At 44.2% G+C, this 25,904-nt stretch overlaps 1 pseudogene; it reads right to left on the minus strand.

Annotated features, from left to right (window-relative positions):
- Nucleotides 1-817: 817 nt before the first annotated feature.
- LOC146671243 (myosin-16-like) lies at nucleotides 818-25,229 on the minus strand (annotated as a pseudogene).
- Between the last annotated feature and the right edge of the window lie 675 nt (nucleotides 25,230-25,904).

Genomic DNA, 25,904 nt, shown 5'->3' on the forward strand with positions numbered 1-25,904 from the left:
TCCCCTTTCCAACTGCCTCAGTCAGAATATGCTTTTTTTCTTTTCTTTTTTTGGGGAGGGGGGTAATGCCAAGAGCCATAATATCAAAGTTATCCTGACAGTACAAAAGCAATACTTACACCCTTACTTTTTCCACATGACATGGCAGCCAGGTGCTGAAAATCAAATGCACTTCATTAACTGATCATCGGCAAGTGTGAGCACCTATAAAAGGAGAATTTTTTGGCACTGTGTGTTAATACAATGCCACGAACTTGAACTTCAAAGTAGTCCAGATTTAGAAATGAAATTGAACTGAATTACACATTTCATGTAACATTTCAGGACGTGAAGGAGCCATTTGTCAGAATCTTTTGTAGACACTTTAAACGCTACCACTTTAAAGGAAAGTCGACCAAATCTGAATCACCTACAAGGAAAAAATAAATTAATACAATAAGATACAAATTTTCTGCTACTAGAGTAATAATGTGCTCAAGAAGTTGCTTCATTGCAGCTTATTGAACTTTGCAGCAGGTCACACACACTCACACGCGAGGGTGGACTCTATCCTTGACGTGAGACCACAGCTTTAGCCACTCCTTCCTAGAGGGCTTATGCACCAACGCTGAGATGATATAAATCACATTCCACATGTACAGAAAAACATTTCAAACATTTTTCTGCTATGTTAATCGACAATACAGGATCTAAAAGTTTTGCAAAACTTTAAGAGCAACAACCAAAGCCCCAAACCCGATGTTCCACAAAAACACATACAGTACATTTACAGCACATCAGCAAAAACATCAACAGCATGCAGGCTATTTCCTAAGACTACACTGATTATGACTATCAGTGATGTTAAAGACTTTTGATAGTTTAAGACCTTGTTCACCACTTCCTGTCAGGGTCATCTCTGCCATTTCAGCCCGTTCCTCAGCATCGTCCAGGTCATGGATGGTCTTCATGTATTTAAACAGGCTGCTGTTGGCCTGCTATTCTTACAGAAACACACAAATTAGCTGCCAGCTCCAGCACCAACCTTCTTCCACCTGGAAACACACACACACACTGTGTCTGCTTTCTTTCACTCATGTCACATGTCAAATCTTAAACCTTTCTAAATAACATCATAATATTTTTTAAAACACTGGGAAAATAAGGCACATCCTCAACTTCCAGTGAAGCTTCAGCCTCCTCCAGAGTCATCTGCAGCTCCTCTTTCTCCACCTCCACGTTCTTCTTGGCTTGTGGACGCTGCGGCCTCCTTCCCCAAGCTGACAGTCAACTCCTTGATCTCCTCTGAAACGAAATGGCACAGAAATAAAAACACAACAGTTAATCACTGAGAATCATATTTTCCTTTCTTCAAATGCTTGCAAATTATGATCAGCTGTAATGGACAAGTTAGAAAGCACCTGAGAGGGTTTTGTTCTCCTTGCAGACAGTCATCAAGTGATCCTGGCTTTCCGTCTCCAGCATGTAGATCTCCATCATGTAGGAGCGGCTCTCCATCTGGCTGTTCTCCAGTTCCAGTTGCAGCTCCTCATCCTTCTGGCTCCACTCGGCTGCCATCTTATCGAAAACTCCCGGCTTCTTATCCAGAGCTGCCGCATTGGACTGCTTACACAAAGGCAGACATAGCAAACTCAGTTAGTTAGATTCATTATTATTATTAATTGTTGCTGATATATCATTACAGAAAGCATTAATATAATAAAGAAGTGCATTATCCACACAAAAGGTGAGGATAACTGGATCAGAAATTAGTTGGGTAACTAAGTTTCTAAGTAATAGCTTTGAATAATCAGACGTTCCAGCATTGCTCTTGTTTCCAGTGCTGTTGAAAACACTTTGCTTGTTTATTGGAATTTTGCCTCTTGACTGCTCTCTGCTGGATTTGTTTGTTAGCAACTAACCTCATGTGCATGACCTCTGCCGTGTAATAGCCTCTGGTGCTTCTGTGTCCTGTACACATTGAGATTTTGTTTTTGTGCATGTGTACCTTCTCTAGGTCTATAGTGAAGTCCTCCATCTCTCCCTGCAACCTCTGCTTGACCTTTTCCAGGCTGGCAGCTCTGGCCTGAGCCGCCTCTGCTGCCTCCTCAGCCTCCTGGAGATGCACTGCAAGTTTGCGCCTGGGAGAGAGTGGGAGGAAAGAACCAGAGTGGAATTTAAATTAAAATTTTATCACTGTCATGATTCATAAGACTCTTTTTTTAAAATTCTTTTGAACCTACTTGGTCTCCTCCAGCTCCTTGGTGCGGCGTATGGCGTCTCATACTTGCTCCTCCATGTGGTGACGTCAGCAGTGAGCTTGGACACAAGACGCTGGATCTCCCCACGGGATTCTAACTCCTCATCCAGCTGCTCCTTTAACTGCAAGAGATCATGCAGGGCATTCACCAGGCTGAGTTATGAGCCTGTGGATAGGTAGTCTGGATGGAGAGGTGGAGAGGCAAATGCATGATGCATCCAGCTCAACAAGGAACAGTAACGCATGCATTCGCATTCTCACCAGTCAGATGGATTTTGCCAGCACTGAGCTCTGTCTGAGTGTGCTCCATCTCAGCCAGGCGAGTGTTTGCCTCCGACACGCTGTCCTCCACTTTGTGGGCCTCAGAGTTCATCTATAAGAGTGGCTGAGCGTCTATGTTTGTGGCTGTTTTATTTTGAAAGAGTTAAGCACACAATAGTCTAAAGATCTAGCTTTGCTTTCTGAGCAGCTTGAAAGCTGAGATCTCCCGCTGAGATCTCCCGCTTCTTCCGGTCTGTCACTGAGGTCCACCAGATCTAGTGACAGCTCTGCTCTCTGCTTCTCTACCTAACAGGAAAACAACTTGACTCTCTAGCTGTAGCATAATGTCACATGTCTGCGTATTTTTTACTTGAATTCATATGCGTAGTGGTCAGGTATGTATCACGTTTGGACTGAAATAGACTCTCAAAGATGAAACTGCTAGGTAAAGCTGTGATACAAGCTGTCCGTGTGCCTTGGCTCTCATGGCTCGTTCAGCTTCCAGCTCCTCCTCCAGCTCCTCGATGCGTCCCTGAAAGAGGATAGAAAACGAATCAACGTGTGCATAAGCACTCACAGCAAAAACCTTGCGTCTTTAAAGCCAGACTATTAATCATCACTGCTCTTTATCCTCTTTTGCTTCTCACTTTCCTATTTCCAAATTTTCACATTGCAATGCTTCTTTGCTCCCATCATTGTCATTTTAGCCGTCCGGTTAGCTTTCATTTGCTTTCACCAAGCTTTAATCTTTTTTTCTCTTCACTTCCAATAAAAGTTCACTTTTATCAGTGTATTTATTAGAATTCATCCTGTAGCGTGAAGATGCTATGATTCTTTTGGGAGTGACCAGGATGGACAGGATACATCAGAGAGACGGCTCCGGTTGACTCCTCCGGTTGAGGTTTAGAAGAAGGTTTGGACATGTGCAGAGGACAGATAGTGGATATGCGTAACAGATGAGGATGCTAGGGATGGGGTGAGATGGAGGCAGATGATGTGTGGCTCACCCTAACGGGAGCAGCCAAAAGAAAATGAACAATCCTCCAACTGTTGGTAAGACATTTAATGGATGAATAGAAATTTAAGCTTCATGATGATGCCGTCAGAGAGGTCAGATGACCACCAGACTCAGAGTGTTGGAACTTTCTGTATAAACAGTAGACCAACTAGTACAGCCATCTGTGCTGCTAAAAATAATTTACAATTGTAGTTCAGGTTTTGCATAAATAGCATCTACAACTGCTAAAGTGTGCATCTTGTACGGTGCTTCTGACACCCTGTTAGCCCTGACAGAAGAAGGAACAGTTTCAAATAACCCTTATTAAGAATATAGTGAAAATAAAAAGCTATTGTAGTTTCACCAACCTGGTGTTCTTTGAGTTTCTGGGTGAGCGTGGTGCTGAGAGCTTGCTCATCCTCCTCCTTCTAGTTCGTGTTGATAATTTCAAAGTCTCTCCTTTAAACACACAACAAATGGACACAGCAGAACATGAAAGAGGGTCCATTTCCACTGACAGTTTGTAGATAACAGGAACATACACAAATATATGTAGAAATGGTGTAAACCTTTATCTTCTTCTATGTTATACTTACAGATGAGGTCAATATGATGAGACAAAAAGCATGTATCTATAATGTCGGGCTTTAAATTTTGAGATGAAGACAAATTTTAGTTTACTTTTAGGTTAGGCTTTCAAGGAAGAAAGTTTTGTTTATCAAGTGCAAGTGTCCAGGAAATAAATGTAAATCTGCATGTGTGTGTGTGTGTGTGTGTGTGTGTGTGTGTGTGTGTGTGTGTGTGTGTGTGTGTGTGTGTGTGTGTGAGAGAGAGCACTCTTGTCCCCTCTCTCACTTTTCATATGCCAGTTCCCATTCGTCAAGTGGCAGGGTACACTCTGGACAGGTCACCAGCATTTAGTCATAACCTTCAAATTCTGCATCAAATCTCCTGGTTTTGTGGTTATTTGTCCAAATGTCTGCAGGCACAGAAAATGCAAATGAGCTACATCTCATCAGCTGCTACACTCCTGTTCCCTGTGCCCTTAACCTGTTTCTCCTTCTCAGTCTTGGCCAGTGTAGACTCCAGGGAGTCCAGGTCTCTCCTCAGCTTATGCAGTTTCCCCTCCAGCTGCCTTCTCTGGTTGTGAAGAGACGCTGTGTTGCCTTCTTCTTCCTCCAGGCGCTCATTTAGATCCTAAACTCACAATTGTTTGTAAAAAAGAAAAAGAAAAAGAAAAAGAAAAAAAAAGACTTTTTGTGGATTCCAAGAAATGAAAAGCTCTAAATAATAATGACCTCATTTAATGAGTATTCGACCTTGTGTATGTGCTAAACATACACAAGGCCATTTTGCTAGTTATCCCAACATTAAATTTTACTCCATTTATATTCACATATACTGGCGATCCAAGTTATTATTACTGACAAAAAAAATTCCCTTTATCCTGTTTGCTGCTGTATTACTGCAGATTATACCAAATGGCCTCCACTGAGCTCTACTGGTAGATGCTAAAGACGTCTGTAACACAGTACAGATCCTGTATTGCAAATTACCTGCACAGTCTCCTCCAGCTGGACCTTCTGGTGCATCAGCCGTGTGCAGCGCTCCTCTGCATCACCCACTGTGTCCTGCTCCTGCAGAGAGACAAAGGCACAAGAGAAACAAAGCGATTTAAAGATGTATAATATGTATTATCCTGATGTAACGGTAACACATGGGAAGCACAAACATTGGCTCATAAGCATCCTTTACACTAAAGAAACAACAAAGGCATCAGCCTTTTATTGTATTGGTTGTTTTACTGTGCTACTTTGCAGAAAAAAGATTTCCAATATACTACAGGAATTTAATTTGCAGGACTCTAAATATAGCATAAATGCACAGAAACATCTGCTAAGCAGTGCTGTGTGTAGACATAATGATCTACTTACTGCAGCCAATGACAGGGCAAGGTCATTCTTCTCTTGTGACAGAGTGACAAGCTTTCTTTCCAGATCTTTAATCTAGCTCTCCAGTCCCTTCACCTTCTCCACTGCCACCCTCAGCTCCTCCTTAGCTTTGAAGGTCTCTTCCTGACATCTGACCATCAGCAGGGGCTTCACCTGTCGGCACAAAGCAAGAAATATGATGATGAAAATATGATGATGATAATTAATCATTTGTCAAGAGGAGTAATTTCAAAATTTGACCTTAGTGTAGAGTTTCCACTAACCCCAGCAGCGTAACTGCAGGAACTTCCTCACATTGTGCTGGATACCCATCAGTGCAATTCTACATAACACGCGCCACATAAATGCAGAAAGAACAACCAAAACGGCTACAGTACTGTGCATGCATGCATATACAAACAGATCCACACACTGAGGGTCAGCATCTTCTTAAACTCAATCCTCATCAGAAATCCTCTAAGCTGAGCCTGCAGCATGGTTATGATCGTTGCCAGCCGCTCATCACGCATGTCCTCCAGCTTTGCCAGGATGCCCGCATGGAAAAAGAATCCTGGCAGGATGGGAGGAAAACACGGACAAGCAAAAGATGGAAAAAAGAAAGACAAAGAAAAAAGGAAATGATAGAAAAAAAGAAGACCTATGGTCAGTCTTTAGATAAACAGCTTTGAACATATTACAGACAGTATTATACTAGTACTACAATATTATATACTATACTATATCTGTACCAGATGCCAATAGTAGATAGTATTTAACAGTCATAATCATCACTTGTACTTTTTGAAGATTTAAATCATAAGAAAATTTAGACAATGTATGATTTTATTGAAGCGAAGGAATATTGTAGCATTCATTCTTCTGGGTCTTTGTAATAGTGGTGTACCTTGGAGTGGCTCCATGTTATCTAGGCCGATGGAATTTAGGATGAGCTCAGAGGCCTTCTTGTTGTCAGCAAGTCCCTTGAGGATGATGTGGGTGTTGAGGATATAGTACCTGGACATAGTACAGAGAAGACCAGAGAGGGAAAAGAGTAACAAAAAATATGATCACACTCAAATGATTGCTTTATTTTATTCATATAGTGCTAAATCACAACAACTTTCACCGCAAGGCGCTTTATATACCTCCAATGGAGCTCTAACACCTCTGCGGTCTTAAAGAAGGCCCAACAGCGTCTCCACTTTCTGAGAATCCTCAGAAAAATGGACCTGAAGAAGGAGCTGCTGACCGTCTTCTACCGCTGCTCCATTGAAAGTGTGCTGACATATTGCATCGGTGTGTGGTTCTCCAGCTGCACCACAGCACACAGAAAGGCACTCCAGAGGGTCATCAATATGGCCCAAAAAATCATTGGACATCCTCTTCCCTCCCTGAAGGACCTGTACAGCACTCGCTGTCTCAAGAGGGCACGCAGCATCCTACGGGACTGCACACACCCAGGACACGGGGTGTTTAAGCTGCTGCTGTCTGGCAGGAGGTTCAGGCTGCTGAGGTCCCGAACAAACAGACTCAAGGACAGCTTTTACAACAGGGCAATAAATCAAATCAAATCAAATCACTTTTATTGTCACATCACATGTGCAGGTCCATTGGCACAGTACATGTGAGTGAAATTCTTGTGTGCGAGCTTCACAAGCAACAGAGTTGTGCAAAATACAATAACATAAACAGGCAAATATACGAATGGCTAAATCTGAAACTAATAAATATATGTACAATATATAATAGTATATGCAAAAAAAATTTTCTGGATGTGTATACTAAATGTTTTTCTGTGTGTGTGTGTGTGTGTGTGTGTGTGTGTGTGTGTGTGTGTGTGTGTATACACATATTTTACAGATTAAATAGAGTAAACAATAAATAAAATATATAAAAATATACAGAGTTGAGACATGTGCAAAACAGTGGCATTACTGTACAGTATGGAGTGCATAATGTTGAAGTTCCAGTAGTGAAGCTGAGGTGTCTATGACGTGTTCAGCAGTCTGATGGCCTGATGGAAAAAGCTGTCTCTCAGTCTGCTGGTACGGGACCGGATGCTGCAGAACCTCCTTCCTGATGGAAGTAGTCTGAACAGTTTATGGCTGGGGTGACTGGAGTCCTTGATGATCCTCCCCGCTTTCCTCAGGCAGCGCTTCCTGTAGATGTCTTGGAGGGAGGGAAGCTCACCTCCAATTATCCGTTCAGAGCACCGCACTACTCGCTGGAGAGCTTTGCGGTTGTAGGCGGTGCTGTTGCCATACCAGGTGGTGATGCATCCAGTGAGGATGCTCTCAATGGCACAGTGATAGAAGGTCCTGAGGATGCGGGGGCTCATGCCGAATCTTTTCAGTCTCCTGAGAAAGAAGAGGCGCTGCTGCGCCTTCTTCACTGTTTTGTTTGTGTGTACTGACCACGTAAGATCCTCAGCCAGGTGTACGCCAAGGAACCGGAAGCTGCTCACTCTCTCCACAGCAGCGCCGCAGATGGTGATGGGGGTGTGTACTTCTCTGCACCTCCGGAAGTCCACTATCAACTCCTTTGTCTTTGCGACGTTGAGGGTGAGATGGTTGTCTTGACACCAGTGGGTCAGGGCGCTGACCTCCTCCCTGTAGGCCGTCTCATCACCGTTGGTGATAAGACCCACCACTGTAGTGTCGTCCGCAAATTTCACAATGATGTTGGAGTTGTTAGTGGCTGTGCAGTCGTAGGTGTAGAGTGAGTACAGGAGAGGGCTCAGTACACACCCCTGTGGAGCACCAGTGTTCAGTGTGACGGGGGATGAGGTGATGCTGCCCAGTCTGACAACTTGGCGTCTGTCAGACAGGAAGCTAAGGATCCAGCTGCAGAGGGAGCTGCTCAGTCCTAGATCCTGCAGTTTCCTGTCCAGCTTCGAGGGAACGATGGTATTGAATGCTGAGCTGTAGATGTCATCCAGGGAAGGACGGATGTTGTTTTGCTGTGCTGTATTTTAATGTGAAGTGTACTTATTTATATTTTTATATTGCATGTACTGGTTATATTTTGTGCAGTGTTTTATTTAGATTGCATGTTTTGGTTATACCGTCAAATTGTCCTGGAGAGACTCCGCCTTTCCCCATTTTTACTAATTGGACACACCTGAGAGGAAAGGCAGTGTAATTTACAGAGTGCTGAGTGACACATAAGAGGGTTGGAGCTTGGCGTTCGAGGAGGACGGACAGCACCAGCGACGCGGAGCGAACAGGCGGACGGCAGTAGTAACGAGAGCCCAGCTTGTGCACTGCGGGAGAGCAGAGGCGGCGAGACAGCTGGTGCCGATTTGCAGTTTTAAAGAAGCGGCGGGCGGAGTTGAGAGCTCTGCCCACCCGGGGTAAGTCTTCGACTTAGCCCCTTTTATTGAATGAAAATTGCCGAAAAGAATAGTGACTGCCGCTCCCTCCCTTTCTTCAGCGTACCAGGACGCGGAATGCGGGGAGGAAGGCGAGGACTCCGCTGGGTTTCCCTTTTACATCACTTCGCTGGACTTTTTTAGTTCTTTGTGACTTTTATATCGTGGCGGATGCCACTGGACTTTTAATGTTGTGTTTTATTGCTTTTTATTGTGTTACCCCTTGGCCAAGGTTGTTTTAATTCATTTTGCATTTTTAACTATTTAAATATAAATTATATTTTAATTATACAGTTTTTTTTAATCGTGTGCTTTCCCTTGGCGGCTCCACTGCTCTGTCCGTTTGGAGGAAGGTTTCCTTCCTTTAAAAAAAAACGACACTGTGGAAATAAAATCACCTTCGCTCCGTTACATAATCTACAAACAGCATTCTCACATACGTGTCTCTCTTCTCCAGGTGTGACAGGGCAGTGTGTAGTGTCAGGGCTATGGCATCATCAGTGGACCTGTTGTGGCGGTATGCAAACTGTAGAGGGTCCAGTGAGTCGGGTAGTGCAGAGCGGATGAAGTCCCTGACCAGCTTCTCGAAGCATTTGCTCACGATGGGGGTCAGGGCTACAGGTCGCCAGTCGTTCAATGAGGAGATGGTGGAGGATTTGGGTACAGGGACGATGGTGGCCATTTTGAAGCAGGCTGGGACTACAGATAGAGAGAGGGAAAGGTTGAAGATGTGTGTGAACACTCCAGCCAGCTGAGCCGCGCATGACTTGAGGACTTGAGGACTCTGTGTATTTAGCCCTGATCAATGCGAATAGCTGACCTGACTGGCTACCTCCCTGGACTTTTTTAGGGGGGAGGTAACAATGTTTAAAATAATAACAATAATAATATTTATATTTATAACAAGGTGCAATAATAATGTGCAATAATAACAGTGTGCAATACACATACACTTATTCTTCTTTTTTATACTAAGTTAATATACTGTGTTGTGTTGTTTGTTGCGTTGTGATGTGTCATATCGTCAGTGTTGGGGAGTAACGGAATACATGTACCGCCGTTACGTATTTAAAATACAAAATATGAGTAACTGTATTCCGTTACAGTTACCGTTTAAAAAGGTGGTATTCAGAATACAGTTACTTTGTTGAAATAAATGGATTACACTGCGGTACTTTCCTGTTTCATTTTGTCGCGGGTCAGGACTGTTTGGGTTTTGTTTGACAGCTACGTGCTGTTGTTCCAGGCGGCAGCGTTACGGTTGCCATGGTTACAGGGTGACGCTCTCTCTCTCTGCGACTGTGTGTTTCCTGGGTGAGAGAGCGCCTTTTTTTGTTGTTGTTGTGCTAAGCTAACAGGCAGAATGCTACAAGCATAGCTCTAAACAATGTAGCATCATGGGCAGTGTAGTCCGTGTTGCAGGGAGAATGGACTGCCATACACGTTATGGGTCTGTGAGCGCAAGGAGGGAGAAAAAGGGGAGTGGAAAGGTACGAGTTGTCGTCGAGGAAAAACGGCAGCTGGAAGCATGTAAATGTAATAATAACCACTTCAGCCAAGAAGAGTGCCTGACGAGCCCAGTTTTAAGTAAGCTATTAAGACTCGACTGTACACCGTGTTCGTGTTTTCCTCCGAAAACAATAAGTTCCGTTGGAGCAGCCTTTCAACGCCTCTCTCTGTCTCTGTCAAAAAAAGTTGACCCACACAACAAAGTAAAGCTATTTTTCGGCTACGAGCCGACAGGGACCCCGCCGTATTAGTCAGAGGTCCCTTTACTACAGTTCGGAGTTAGGACAGTTTTCCAATTTCATTGTACTACTGTACTATGTATGACTGTGCAATGACAATAAAGAGTTATCTTATCTTATCTTATTTTAAGGTAAAGAGTCCAAGATTGAAGTGCTCTGTTGGGATCGAACTAACTAAACTCTAGTTACATTGTGTATGTGTATATACACTAGAATGATTGGGATAAATACAGATGTAGTTAGACCTTGGTTTGAACTCTGGGTTAGGAAATCCTTTCCCTCTAACACCCCACTACAGGCATGCTGGTGCAGGATGAGAAGACTGTCTGTCACACCTTTGAAACACAAACAATAAAGAATGAAATCACGAATACCAAGATCAGATTTGGAAACTAAAATTATTCACCAATGTCTATGACAGTGGTTCCCAAACTTTTTTTGCTGGGCCTGTTAGGATGCCTGGGTCGTTGACCCAGGGTTTTTGAGTTTATTATATTATTTATAATTTCTAGTCTTTGGTTTCTTTGAGTTCTGTCTTATAGTTTATGTCTCTGTCTTCTCTAGTTGCTCTGTCTCCCCTGTCAGCTGTATTCCCTTGTCTAGTTCGCGTCTCTGTGTATCCTTAGTTGCTATATCCCCGTGTCCAGTCAGTGTCTGTGTCTGCCCTGGTCCCACGTCTCTGTTCCCTTTGTTGCAGTGCGTGCGAGTCTGCGTCTTTAGTTCAGTCTGTGTCATGTTTCCTGTTTTATTTTGAAGGTCCTTGTCTGAGGTTAATGTATCTGGTTTCGCTTCCCCTTGTCTCGATAGGCCTGATTTGGCCCAGCTGTGTTTCCCTCCTGTTACCCATTCCCTGATTGCTCCCTCTGTGTATTTAAGCCCTGTGTTTCTGTGTTGCGATCTACCGTTTATTTTGCTGTGTGTTTTGTCTGCGTGCCTGAGTTTATGTTTAAAGTCTCAGTTCTGGTTTCTTTTTTAGTTCAGCATTAAAGCTGTTTTTTGAGTTTACTTGGTGCCTCTCAGTGTCTGCACTTTTGGGTCCACGATTCCTGTCTGCACACAGCCGCTCCATAACAGAGCCCCCCTTTGTTTTACAAGAAACAACTTATGTTGTTCATAAGTAGTTAAAGGTAGACTATGAGCAATCTATGACATTTGCATTGTTCTTATTTCTTGAATTTTACGTTTTGTATTGTCCTTAAGTCCTTTTTTACCCTCTGTTACTTTATGGGTATCGTGCAGTATCTGCAGATGTGTATTTGTTCCTGTGGCTGTGTGAGTTGCTCTGTAGAATTTGGAGACTGTTTGGAAGGAAGACCCTTTTTTCTGTTTCTTGGATCCTCCGGAAGTGTCCTTTTCTTTGAAGAGAGGGGCCAGCAAGGGCATTGACGACTTCTGGAAGAGTCCCACCTCTGTCTCACTCAGGGGGTCTTTGTTCTTATCCAGCCACGCTGTCATATTGTAGCCCACCTATGAGAGGTAAAAACTAGGGGTGCAACGATATTCGTATCGATATTGAACCGTTCGATACAGTGCTTTCGGTTCGGTACGCATATGTATCGAACAATACAAAATTTGTAATTTATTTTATCAACTTTCCTTCTGACGATGCTGTCTGTGTTGAGCGCTCAGTGAATCTGCGTTTGACTACTCCGCCTAGGCTGCACTGTCGAGCGCAGATCCACTGAGCGCTCAACACAGACAGCATAGTCAGGAGGAAGAGCGCAGGGCAAGCTAGCGAGACAGAAGTTAAGCTCTCCTTGCAACATGGCAAATTGAACCTCCCCACCCTCATTCAGATCTGGCGTTTGGAATTATTTTGGTTTTCATGTGACGTATGACCCTGAAGGTAAGCGAGTCATGGACTAAAGTAAAACAGTATGTTGGATGTGCCACGCAATGCTCAATTACATGGGTGGGAGCTAGTGTGTTAGCGCAGTTAGCTCGTTAACGTGTTGGCAGTCTAGCCCCATGCACGGGGCGATCAGGGGTAGCTCGTTAACGGAGATTTGCCGTGTTGTGGCGTTAAGGTCATTTGAACGAGATTAACCTGAAAGCACTAGTGGGAACACAACGAATATGACTGCACATTTACTCCGACAGCATCCTAGTGCAAAGACAAGTGGAAGCAGACAAAAACAATAAGCACGCATGCTACAAACTTTACCCGAGTCATTTAGACAGCCGTTAGCACATGAGTCTCCTTATGGGGACCTGATATGTTTAATATGCTGCTGAGAATATAGCCCAGAAGAAGCGTATAGTATAGCTTTTATTTTGGAATGAGCCATTTCTCTGTAATAAACTCTCTTTTCCAAAGATGAGTAATTCCTCAATCAGATACAGGGCTTGCAATATCGCTAGCCCAACGTCCTGGGGCTAGCGATTTTTCCAGTCGGGCTACCAAAATCTATCTCTGCCCTGCCCGTCGGCCTATCGTAGGAAGCAAAAAATATATGTCAATGCTTTTGCATTCTTTCAGAAATGTAGCTGGGTAATTATGTCATTGGCATCGGTGAGCCACTGTCAATATGTGACATATTGAAATCGCGTTTGAATTTGCTCTTGTTTTTTGCTTTCACTTTGCAATCGCGCGAACTGTGTATAGAGAGCGACAGCACTGATCTGTGAGTGATGATAATTTGTGCACCAATTCCTCTGACATCGTCTTATTAATTGGTAGCTTACTACACAAACATGACAAGTGAAATCTCCCGCAGCTTAAACATGTGAGAGGTTGATCGCGCAGAGAATCGCTGAGCTTATGTGAGTGCGTGTGTAAAAGCAGCAGGATATATGATATATAGTTTATATTATTTTAGTTCTGCTGAGCCAAATAAGACAGGTCAGGGTGAAGAAGTGACAGCCAAAGAAAAGCTTACCACAAAACAGAAAAGTTATGACAAATCAGACTATAAGGCAAAAAGAAAGTGCAGCTTTATGGTTTCATGGACAAAATAATTTCTGTGGCTGCGATATGACGAGCTAAATAACCAGGGCTGCACATAAGTGGTCCGCAGGTGCGCATTCGCTGTCAAAATAAAAAACATGCACAAGGGTTAGGGTTAAATTTAAAAACTGTACTTTTGAGTTAAAATATATATTTATAATTTTAATAAATGACAAATTAAAAAGGCATGAACATTTTTTTTGTATCGAAAAAATATCGAACCGTGACACTAAAGTATCGAACCAAACCGTGAATTTTGTGTATCGTTGCACCCCTAGTAAAAACAGCTTAAAGTCACACATTAGCATTGATTTCATTGACAGAAGCATTTTGAAATAACTTTATTCCATCACATACACATGTTTGGAGCCATTCGTGTATTTACCAGCCAGTAATCTCTTAAGAAGTACTTGCAGTGCCGCCATAGTGCATCAGTGGGCCTTGGCCAATTTCTTCCCCCCTTCTGGCTTGAGGAAGCTGGAGGACTTGCCCAGGTGGTTTTCATACAGAGCTGCTGTGAAAGTTGCATCTGTTGCTTTTGGAAACGCACACTGCTCCTCCAAGACGGATAAAATCCCAATAGGCTGGAGGGGGGGATAAAATACATTAAGGTGGAAATAATGCCCCGTGAGTGCACACAGCGTTTCTGAGAGTATGTTTGCGTTACCCTCTGCAACAGGTCCAGGCCAAAGTCCACAAAGACCCTCCTACTTGTACTCTTCCTGCTCCATGTGGTGGTTAAAGAACTGCTGCAGCTTCTTGTTGGTGAAGATGATGCACAGCTGCTCAAAGCTGTTGAACTGGAGACAAAGCACAGAGCATGACCCTGCGAGCTGACAAGAGGAAGTAGCATATTGTAGCTTCTGATCGAGACCACTCTGCTTAAAGCTTACCTCAAAGATTTTAAACCCAGCATCGTCCAGCACTCCTGTGAAGAACTGCCGCTGCATCTCGGTGTCCAGTGTCTTATTAATGCGGGTCACCATCCACTTGAACATGCGGTCATAGGTGGCTTTTGCCAGAGCATCGATGGAGTACACACACTGGTCTTGGTTCTGACTTGAAAATTGGATGATCTTTAAAATGTGAATGAGTCCATCGGCACCTTTGTTAAATAAGTAATCACAAGGACCTTTAGTACTGAAGTGATCTCATAGCTTTGGTCACAAACTCATTGCCAACCTTGACGCGGGGGCGTGTTATGCCCTTCTGCAGCTCCCCGGAGTTGATGGCCATGAGGTGGGCAACTTTGTCAGCCAGTTTAGAGGAGAGAGAGGACAAGGATCTAATTACACAGCTGAAAAATAGGTTGCTGCCAAGACTGTGATTAATGGAAGCAAAAAAAAAAAAAACAATATGCAGTGGATGAAAAAATATTTGGTTGTATGTCAAAATGGAAGGGCATGTTTTAGGAGAAGGAGAGAGCTAAAAAGAGAAGAACTGGGGTAAACTTGAGAGAGGGAGGTAAACACATCAGCCTGCTCCTCTCTGGGTTTCTGTTTGAACTTCATGTTTCCAAAGTGCATTACTCTTCCGGTCAGTTTGTACACGGTCATCTTCTCCTCAGGAGTGAAGCCCGGGACACCGAAGGCCTCCTGTGGACACACAAGCAGAGAGAACAGAGCGTACTGGGAACAAAGTATCACAATAAAGCTGTACAAAAAGAGGCAACAGCACCATCAACAGTCCAGTACGTTTCCATAATCAAATGTTATATACAAACTCTGAATGAAAGATAAAAGCTTTCAGTGTGAGCACAGGAGTGAGCGCACATCAGTGAGCAGCAGCTCCTCGCCGCCGTCCACGTTGTCCACCAGAGTGACTCCCTGACACACCCACACTGTTTCGGGTAAGGTAATGATACTTTACCTTTTTGTTATAATGAAAAGAGACACCACAGTTACTACACTACAAGATTTGATAAAATATTGATTTCTTAAAGTATGTCCTTTAGACTCAAAAAACAAACTTAAACTCATCAGCACACCCAAATACGTTTAACTGTAGCAAAAAAATAGAAATAAAACTGTTTATGGCCTGCTACAAAAAAATCCTTTAAAGTTTAACATTAGGGGTGCGGTTACTTTGATCAGCAGGTATATAAAAACAAGGAGGCTAGCTACTAGCTGTCTGCAGTCCTTCGTGACAGATAAATTAGACCACTAACTGGTGCTTTATTTGCCTTTTTGAGTTTTTAATGCAATTACACGATAGTTAAATAAATGGGTCCATAGTTTAGTAAGGTTTATACATTTGCTTGGTTCAGTTTCAGCCAGCCACACAAGTCCACTTTGGGGTTCTGTTAGCATGAGCATTGGATGCAGGTAGCCAAGACTAGCTGCTTTTTCTTAACTGATAAGTAAATACCCTGTTGTAACTGCCCCTCAGACATTTGTCCTCCAGGTTTGGTGAATGAAACTGCAATTTTTCAGTCTTTTAATAAGTAAAAGCTACAAACAGTGGTTTTGCCTTTTCATGAGGTTTGCTAGCTAGATAGCGCTAGACCCACTTGGCCAAACATGGTGACTTCTGGTTCCAAGTAAAGTTACTGGTTCAAAATGTAAAATACGAGTCCACAAATCAACAGATGGTGTGACATTGGCTACATCCATCTGAACTGCTGAACTATACTTGTATTTTAGTATTTTTCAGACATATTAAATTTGTGTTAAGCCACTATTTGGATCTGTTTATCCAGAGCTTTGTAGCGGTTTTACATATTGATACGCATTCTTCGCTGTTTCCCTTCACATTTAATTATTCAATCGTGTATTGCTTTACTTTTAGTTTCAACCTTTAATCTACTGCTTTTGGTGGGTTTCGCTATTTTCTTTTAACTCCCTGAGTCTTAAAGCTAACATAATTAACATTACTCCAACCATGTTACGTTACTGAGTCAGCAGTCTACTCGCTTGCTGACTACTTTTCATTTACTAAAGTTACAACTTATTGAAGTAAATGCATTTAAAATTCATTTAAAATTTATTCCATTGAATTAGCTGAGCTACACCTCGAACTCTCCACTTGCTACCTTACAGCTGCACTGGTATCTCCTGCAAGTTTTTGTTTTGGGAATCAGTAATTCAGGTGGCACTTTTTCAAAACTGGGACTCTAGAAAGCTTAAAAAACTGATCCTATTAAAATAGATTTGGTGGCTCCACAGTGTAATGACTAACACATTTGACTAACACACAAAAGACCCCTGGTTTGAGACCAAGAAGAGGAACAAATCACAAGATAGTGTATTCTTTTTGCTGGTCTTACGCCTGGATAAATGTATGTTGTGTCACAAGGGCAACTGGTGCAAAATTTGTCAACTCAAACATGTGGATAAATTCACCACCATGACCCCTTGGGAAAACAGAGTAGCCACAAGAACATATCTCTGAGACCCAGGGATAGTCTGTCCTTCATGATATCCCAAAATGATTTAACGTAATAATATTTTCATTTTTTTTCTGGTAACATTCCTTTTTATTTTATGAGCATTAAAACTGTGGAAATTAAAAATGAAAGAAACACATTTCAACACAAAAACCCTGTTTAAAAAGAACTTCTCTTAGTCAAGCTTTTTGGTCAAACTGCATTCAGCAGCTAACAGGCACCTAAAGCTGTGCTGTTATGTCACCTCACCGTGGATGTGACAGAAGGCTGAGTGAGGCGGAAAGATTTTACTCAGAGTTGTGGAAGGTGAGTCAGACTTATTGCTGTCAGGGGATGGGGTGGAGGAGGGCCAAACATCAGAGCAGGAAGGTGTGAGCTCAGAGAAGGACATACCAGCTTTTGAGAAGCCTGCGCAGGGACAAAAACGTGACACCAGGAATCCATTATATTGTGTAAGCTAGGGTACTTGACTTGGGTCTGGATGGAGGATGTCCGAGTCATACTGTGAACATACACATGCTAAAAAATGCTTTCAGTTTTAAAGATGCCTTCAGATAGCAGCACCTTCTTGTAGTTTTATGTGCTGTGACTCATTTTCCCCCCAAAAAACCTGGTTGCTTATTAACTGTTTGATGTAATCAAAGAGCCTCCAGTTTTGGTGGTTGTGGGCAACAATGTCCCACTTTTAATTTTTCATATTGTAAACTTTTTTTAAACCCAATTTTAGGAGGTTTGAAACAGAACTGATATGGAAAGAAGAGCTGGAGTTTAGTGCACCTTTGGGAAATATATTAATTATATAAATCAGCAAAGCAAATAGTTTAAGAAACCAAACTTTTATTTTATTGTATGTGTGTGTGTGTGTTCCACTTCTACACATTGCAATGTGAAAAAACGTCAGAGCCCTATCTTACACGATGCTTTTTATCTATAATGAGTGGCGAGCGTTGTCAGTTTGTCCCTGCGCAGGCTCCTTGAAAGCTGGTATGTCGTCCTCTGAGCTTTCACCTTCCCGCTCTAATGTCTGGCCCTCCTCCGCCTCATCCCCTGACAGCAAGAAGTCTGACTCCCCTTCTACAGCTCTGACTAAAACCCTTTGTTCCTCATTCAAACCTCTGCCTTCTGAAGCACGGACATATTGCAATGGGAGTTAGTAAGTCCTGCTGTCCACTGTTCAATTAAACTTTATTTATATGGAACCAAATCACAGCAACAGGTGCCTGAATTTGCTTTATGTTGTAAGGTAAAGACCCTACAATCACACAGAGAAAACAGTGAAAGAACACTTAAAGAACACAGATTAAAAGCTTTGTTTTGAAAGCGTTATAATTTCTGTATATTTCTGAAATTGATGTTTGGAGCTCCTCCTTGAATCGCTACCTTATCGTGGTGGAGGGGTTTGTGTGTCACAGGGATCCCAGGGGCTATGTTGTCTGGGGGCTTTTGCCCCCTGGTAGGGTCTCCCATGGCAAATTGGCCCTGGGTGAGGGACCAGACAAAGAGCGATTCATAAGACCCTTATGAAAAGGACACCGAGGGAACAGTTTACCCTGCCCGGGATAGGGTCACCGGGGCCTCGCCCTGGAGCCAGGCCCGGGGAGGGTGCCCAAGGGCGAGCGTCTGGTGGCCGGGCCTTAGTCCATGGGGCCCGGCCGGGCACAGCCCGAAGAGGAGACATGGGCCCATCCTCCCGCATGCCCACCACCCGCAGGAGGCGCCATAGGGGTCGGGTGCATTGTGTGCCGGGTGGCGGCCAGGAGCGGAGGCCCTGGCGGACTGACCCCCGGCTGCCAAGACTGGCAATAGGGACATGGAATGTCACCTCTCTGGTGGGGAAGGAGCCTGAGTTAGTGCGTGAGGTTGAGAGGTACCGGCTAGATATAGTCGGGCTCACCTCTACACATGGCTTGGGCTCTGGAACCAGTCTCCTGGAGAGGGGCTGGACTCTGTCTCAGTCTGGAGTTGCCCCTGGTGAGAGGCAGCGGGCTGGGGTGGGTATCCTAATATCCCCTCGGCTTGCTGCCGGTACGTTGGGGTTTTTCCCGGTGGACGAGAGGGTTTGTTCCCTGCGCCTTAGGGTCGGGAACGGGTCCTGACTGTCATCTGCGCTTATGCGCCGAGTGGCAGTTCAGAGTACCCAGCCTTCTTAGAGTCCCTGGGGGGGGGGTGCTGGAGGGTGCTCCACCTGGAGACTCTGTTGTCCTGCTGGGAGACTTCAATGCTCACGTGGGTAACGACAGCGAGACCTGGAGGGGCGTGATTGGGAGGAACGGCCTCCCTGATCTGAACCCGAGCGGTGCTCTGTTATTGGACTTCTGTGCTAATCACAGTTTGGCCATAACGAACACCCTGTTCGAACATAAGAGTGTCCATAAGTGCACGTGGCACCAGGACGCTCTAGGCCGTAGGTCGATGATCGATTTTGTAATCGTATCAGCAGATCTGCGACCATATGTTCTGGACACTCGGGTAAAGAGAGGGGCTGAGCTGTCAACTGATCACCACCTGGTGGTGAGTTGGATCAGGTGGCGGGGGAAGACGCTGGACAGACCTGGTGCACCTAAACGCGTAGTGAGGGTGTGCTGGGAACGTCTAGCAGAGGCCCCAGTCCGCGAGATCTTCAACGCACACCTCCGGCAGAGCTTCAACAGCATTCCGAGGGAGACTGGGGACATTGAGTCCGAATGGACCATGTTCACCGTCTCCATTGCCGAAGCTGCTGCATTGAGCTGCGGCCGCAAGGTGGTTGGTGCCTGCCGTGGTGGTAATCCCCGAACCAAATGGTGGACACCAGAGGTGAAGGGAGCCACCAGGCTGAAGAAGGAGTCCTATCGGGCTTGGTTAGCCTGTGGGACTCCGGAGGCAGCCGACAGGTATCGACAGGCCAAGCGGAATGCGGCTCGGGCAGCGGCTGAAGCAAAAACTCGGGTGTGGGAGGAGTTCGGAGAGGCCATGGAAAAAGACTTTCGGACTGCCTCGAAGAGATTCTGGCAAACCGTCAGACGTCTCAGGAGGGGAAAGCGGTGCTCTACCTGCACTGTGTATAGTGCTGGCGGAGCGCTGCTGACGTCGACTGAGAAAATTGTCAGGCGGTGGAAGGAATACTTCGAGGACCTCCTTAATCCCACTGACACGTCTTCCGAGGAGGAAGCAGAGTCTGGGGATGAGGGGAATGACCCGCCAATTTCCGGGGGCGAGGTCACTGAGGCAGTTAAACAACTCCTTGGTGGCAGAGCCCCTGGTGTTGATGAGGTCCGCCCCGAGTTCCTGAAGGCTCTGGACGTTGTAGGGCTGTCCTGGTTGACACGCCTCTGCAATGTTGCGTGGAGATCAGGGGCAGTACCTGTGGACTGGCAGACCGGGGTGGTGGTCCCCATCTTTAAGAAAGGGGACCGGAGGGTGTGTTCCAACTACAGGGGGATCGCACTCCTCAGCCTCCCTGGGAAAGTCTATGCCAGGGTGCTGGAAAGGAGAGTTCGTCCGTTAGTCGAACCTCGGATACAGGAGGAACAATGCGGTTTTCGTCCTGGTCGCGGAACACTGGACCAGCTCTTTATCCTCTCCAGGATACTTGAGGGTGCATGGGAGTTTGCCCAACCAGTCTACATGTGTTTTGTGGACTTGGATAAGGCATTCGACCGTGTCCCTCGGGGTGTCCTGTGGGAGGTGTTGCGGGAATATGGGGTGTCTGGCCCATTGCTACGGGCCATTCGATCCCTATACAACCGTTGCAAGAGCTTGGTTCGCATTGCCGGCAATAAGTCGGACTCGTTCCCGGTGGGTGATGGGCTCCGCCAGGGCTGCCCTTTGTCTCCGGTTCTGTTCATAATTTTTATGGACAGGATTTCTAGGCGCAGCCAAGTGGCGGAGGGCTTTCGCTTTGGTGGCCTCAGATGATGTGGTTCTGTTGGCTTCATCGGGTGAGGGCCTCCAGCTCGCACTGGAACGGTTCGCAGCCGAGTGTGAAGCAGCGGGAATGAGGATCAGCACCTCCAAATCTGAGGCCATGGTTCTCAGCCGGAAAAGGGTGGAGTGCCCACTCCGGGTCGGGGATGAGTTCCTGCCCCAAGTGGAGGAGTTCAAGTATCTCGGGGTCTTGTTCGCGAGTGATGGGAGAAGGGAGCCGGAGATCGACAGACGGATTGGGGCTGCAGCTGCAGTAATGCGGACGCTGCACCGGTCCGTCGTGGTGAAGAGGGAGCTGAGTGTAAAAGCGAAGCTCTCAATTTACCGGTCGATCTACGTCCCTACCCTCACCTATGGCCACGAGCTGTGGGTAGTGACCGAAAGAACGAGATCAAGGATACAAGCGGCAGAAATGAGCTTCCTCCGAAGGGTGGCTGGCCTCTCCCTTAGAGATAGGGTGAGAAGTTCGGCCATCCGGGAGGGGCTCAGAGTAGAGCAGCTGCTGCTCCACATCGAAAGGAGCCAGCTGAGGTGGTTCGGGCATCTGACAAGGATGCCCCCTGGGCGCCTCCTGGGTGAGGTGTTCCAGGCATGTCCCACCGGGAGGAGGCCCCGGGGCAGACCCAGGACACGCTGGAGAGATTATATCTCTCGGCTGGCCTGGGAATGCCTTGGTATTCCCCCGGATAAGCTGGAGGAGGTGGCTGGGGAGAGGGAGGTCTGGGCCTCTTTGCTTAGGCTGCTGCCCCCGCGACCCGGCCCCGGACAAAGCGGATGAAGATGGATGGATGGATGATGTTTGGAGTCACATGTAGAAGAAACAATTAGATTTTTAGCAATAGAAACATAATATTTGCAAACACTGTATCACTTAACTTCCCTTGCTGCTGTAAAATGTGGAAGCTGCACTGCCCGTCATTTTGAAACCTCCACAAATGTGGCATCAATAGAAAGCCCAGGATCTCCTCTTGACAGTACAGCAGGAATTAATGATGATTGATGTCATGTAGAAGTCATGTAGACTCATGTCTACTACAGAGGACAAGAATGAATTGCTGGATCTTGGCCTAATAGGATTAATAATCTCCTAAGAGTGAAACTGCATATATCCACACAAACCAAGCCTTTGCTTTTAAAACCGCTACAAGTGTTTTAGTTTTTAAAACGTTGAATTTTAAATTGTTATTTATTCATTTTCTTGCATATTAGCATGCAGCATATGACATTATTAAAACATGTTTTTTTCCCCAGTCTGTCGTTTCACATTCAGTCATTTTAATTCTATCCACTGCAGATTTATCTGCTTTACCTCTGAGCTCTGGTTTCGTTCCAGAGAGGAGCTGGTAGAATATGTGAGATCCTCTCTCGGCAGCCTGCTGGGAAATCAGTCTTGATTTTTCGAGCAGATCTAGCACCAAGACAAACGCAATTCATAAGGGCCCATTTATCCAAATTATTTTCATTTCTCACTTGATGTTTTGTCACGGCGTGACATCTTCATGTCACGGACGACGGCACATAAAAAGCAAGGCGTGTTATTTTTAACAAGGCCCCCTGACACTGACAAGCCTGATCAGAAGTAATGCAAGAGTAACATCCACTCACAGGTCTCAGTGTCAGCGCCAGCCGGCTTAGCTGTGGATGAGGATGAACTTTCCTTAGAAGGAAAACAGACGCACATATTCGGAAACAATTTTTCTATTTCATTTCATGCGAGACATTAATAGTTTATCTGATTATTTAAAATCTGATCCCTGCAAAGTGCAAGGAGTTGTTGTTCCTGATGGGTTTACCAAATGCCTCCAACACTGGGTTGGCCTGTATGATCTGGTCCTCCACTGAGCCCTGGAAGCAGCAACATTCAAATGCCCATTATTTGAGCCTTGGAGTCTGAGGCTTTGCTCCCGGACGCTCCAAAACTGGCAAAGTACTGGATAACCTTAGTGTTTTCAGTCCTGCCTGCACCAGATTCCCCACTGATAGGAAAGGACCAGAGATCAAAAGAACGGTGTGATTACACGGTGTACATGATTTTGCAGGGAGCTCAAAGTCGGAAACAGGAACACGCGTGTTATCCTTACGTGATCAGCATAGACTGGTGCTCGCGCTCTGCGATGACAGGACATGAAAGGGGGCAGACAAACAGAGTGAGTGTGAGAGAGGAGAGTAATTGCTGCTGATTTCCCTCCGTCAGCACTGTGAACAACACAGACAGCTGTCCCGATGCCGCAAAACCTTTTTCTACTCCCCTAACAAATCATCACACGGCACACTGATTACACACCTCCAGCAACTGCCGTCTTAAAACATACAACTGCGTAACGACAGGCCACTTGCACGTTTCTGCTCCGCCTTGTATATCTGGGCCAGTTTAGCTCCATAGATAGAAAGCCATTTATATGGATTGACTGTCACACAGAAGAGGCGTGTGCATGTCCAGACGTGGGTTTAAAGGTTTAAGGATGCTCGGTCAATGATGTTAAAACATGATGGAAAGTTTTTCAACTTTGTGGCACCTTTACATGTTGATGCTATTTCCTGTACTGTGTTAAAAAATAAATGTTACATTTTTAGTGTAATTCAACCTCCTGTATGTAAAACCTCATGTATCAGATATGATACATGAGGTTTTTGTATACTTTTGATAATTCTAAATTATCAATGTATCATCATAATTGCACAATTTATTTTTAAGCAGTACATTGCAAATGAAATGCCAGATGTAGCAAATATGACACAAATTAATAATCATATATGGAAGCTAGTATTTAATGCTTTTTTTTGTTTGTTTGTTTCGTCAATGGGTTCAATAAACAACCCATTTACAAAAAATTTGAATTTTTTTATTTTTTTAAGCTTTACTGGGATAAACATAAACGTTTTTCCTTTCCAGTCACCTTTCTCACTCACTATGTGTTAATAGACCTCTCTGCATTGAATCATACTTGTTAATAATCTCTGGCTCTCTTCTACAGCATGTCTTTATCCTGTCTTCCTTCTCTCACCCCAACCAGTCGCAGCAAATGGCCCCGCCCCTCCCTGAGTCTGGTTCTGCCGGAGGTTTCTTCCTGTTAAAAGAGAGTTTTTCCTTCCCACTGTCGCCAAAGTGCTTGCTCATAGGGGGTCATATGATTGTTGGGTTTTTCTCAGTATGTATTATTGTAGGGTCTACCTTACAATATAAAGCGCCTTGAGGCAACTGTTGTTCTGATTTGGCGCTGTATAAATAAAATTGAATTGAATAAACATGAAAATAATGTATACTGAAACTTGCGAGGCAGATGCAGATGGGCATCAGCTAGTTTATGGGGGGAAAAGAAGTTGTCACGTCTTACAATTCTTAAATTAAATCATTATTATTCTTATTAGTAGGAGGAGGATTTTATAGTTCACAAATAATACATCACAAACAATCGTGTTTACTAATTGGTTATTATTTGGTTGTAAACATGAAAAAACTATTATAACAAATATCAAATGAATAATAAATTATTTGTAAAGCATACATGAATATTGTTTGAATCTTTTTTTAATGAAGTTACATCTGAAGTTGAGCTTATTAAGGACTTTGTAAAGCATAAATATGCCTTTTGGCCCTTATCCTCAAATCCACACAGATTTATGGAGCACTGCACCACAAATAAACAGGACGGGCTAACGACTGATCGGAATTATAACCAATAATAACTAACACATAATGTAAAAATTGTTTTGCATTGTCATCACAAGCTGTCATTTTTACTAAAGATAAACAAAGATTATAAGATACAATTTCACGGTTTGTTAATGAAGTTTGATTAATTACAAGGTTACAATTTATTAACTTGAGGATTACATGGTGTTACCCCTTCTAGGCATTCTGGAAGGTTTCAGACTTTTACTAACTGAAGAAGTAGTACAAAGCTACACATGTAGATTTAATGTTAAATGTGATAAATTATAGTTTGTCATCAAATAAATCATCAGTTGTATGAATAATCTTAAATCATTTTAAGCTTGCATAACCATTATGGCAAAAGAACAGAAAAGAGGGGGGGGTATGCATCAACCACATGGCGTGATTAATTCTCTGCGCAGTGAATAATCTTTATGATTGATTATGATTGATGGGAAACATATTGAATAACACATTGAAAACCAAAAGTAATAAAATTCTCTAAGTTACAAAAGGCTTTTCTGTTCCTATACTGCTTTTTTTTCTATGGTTTGACTGCTTTTTAATGGTGCTGTGGATTACTCAGTGCTGTGAAGCTTGCTTATGTAGATCCTTGCGCTGACATAGTGGCGGTGAAGGTTTTCCGAGACGCGGCTTCGTTGAGGAACGTGTGATCAGCGATGTCACTGGCTTGGTAGAACTTAGGCCGTTTCATCTGCTGGACATCATCCTGCCTCACTTTCACCGTCTGGTTAGAGAAGACGATAACAATAAGAATGTCGTCCGTCATCTTTGACCCAGCAGGGGCGTTTGATTTCATGTGGTTTATTCATGACATCTAGCCCTCCAGGGGGTCCACATCATCCCTGCAATCGCCTTTATAGACACCAGGCTTGCTTGCTGCCGCTAACATACTCAACCTAGTGACCGATTAGCCTGCTCACCCACTGACTTCATCAGAGACAGACTGGCAGTTTAAAGAAAGCAGAGTTGTTAATTGGAGTGAGAGAAAGGATAGTAGATGTTGATCCAACAAGAGCTAGTGTTTGACTCAGGTACTCACCAGTGCAGGATGTACAGATAAGCTCAGGAGCACTATAGGTGTGTGCCTTTTGGCCCTGGGAATGTGGATTTGGGAATTCTTTAGTCTGCCTTGGTCCATTTTGGGTTTCCCTGCAAAGCCATCAAAACCGTCTCCTTTTCTCAGCCCATTACTTTAGTTATCTTCCCCGATCCCTCTTGATTTCCACCCCTCCAGTTTCATTCCACCATGTCTCTGCTGTTAAGCAGTTATTACTTTATCTGTGTGTGTAAATTAGGATTAGTATGGCACCCTAAACTGAAACCACTGATGTGCCATTGGGTTATTTTTGTCCATCAAATTCAATTAGATCTTTGTCCATCTTGATTATTTTGAAATACCTACAGCCAGATTAAATCCTTTATATTAAAACAATGATTCCCT

This window comes from Rhamphochromis longiceps, linkage group LG4 (genome assembly GCF_057381845.1).
Source record: "Rhamphochromis longiceps isolate RC_006_pf linkage group LG4, R_longiceps_female_GT1.1, whole genome shotgun sequence".
In the NCBI taxonomy this organism is placed as follows: domain Eukaryota; kingdom Metazoa; phylum Chordata; class Actinopteri; order Cichliformes; family Cichlidae; genus Rhamphochromis; species Rhamphochromis longiceps.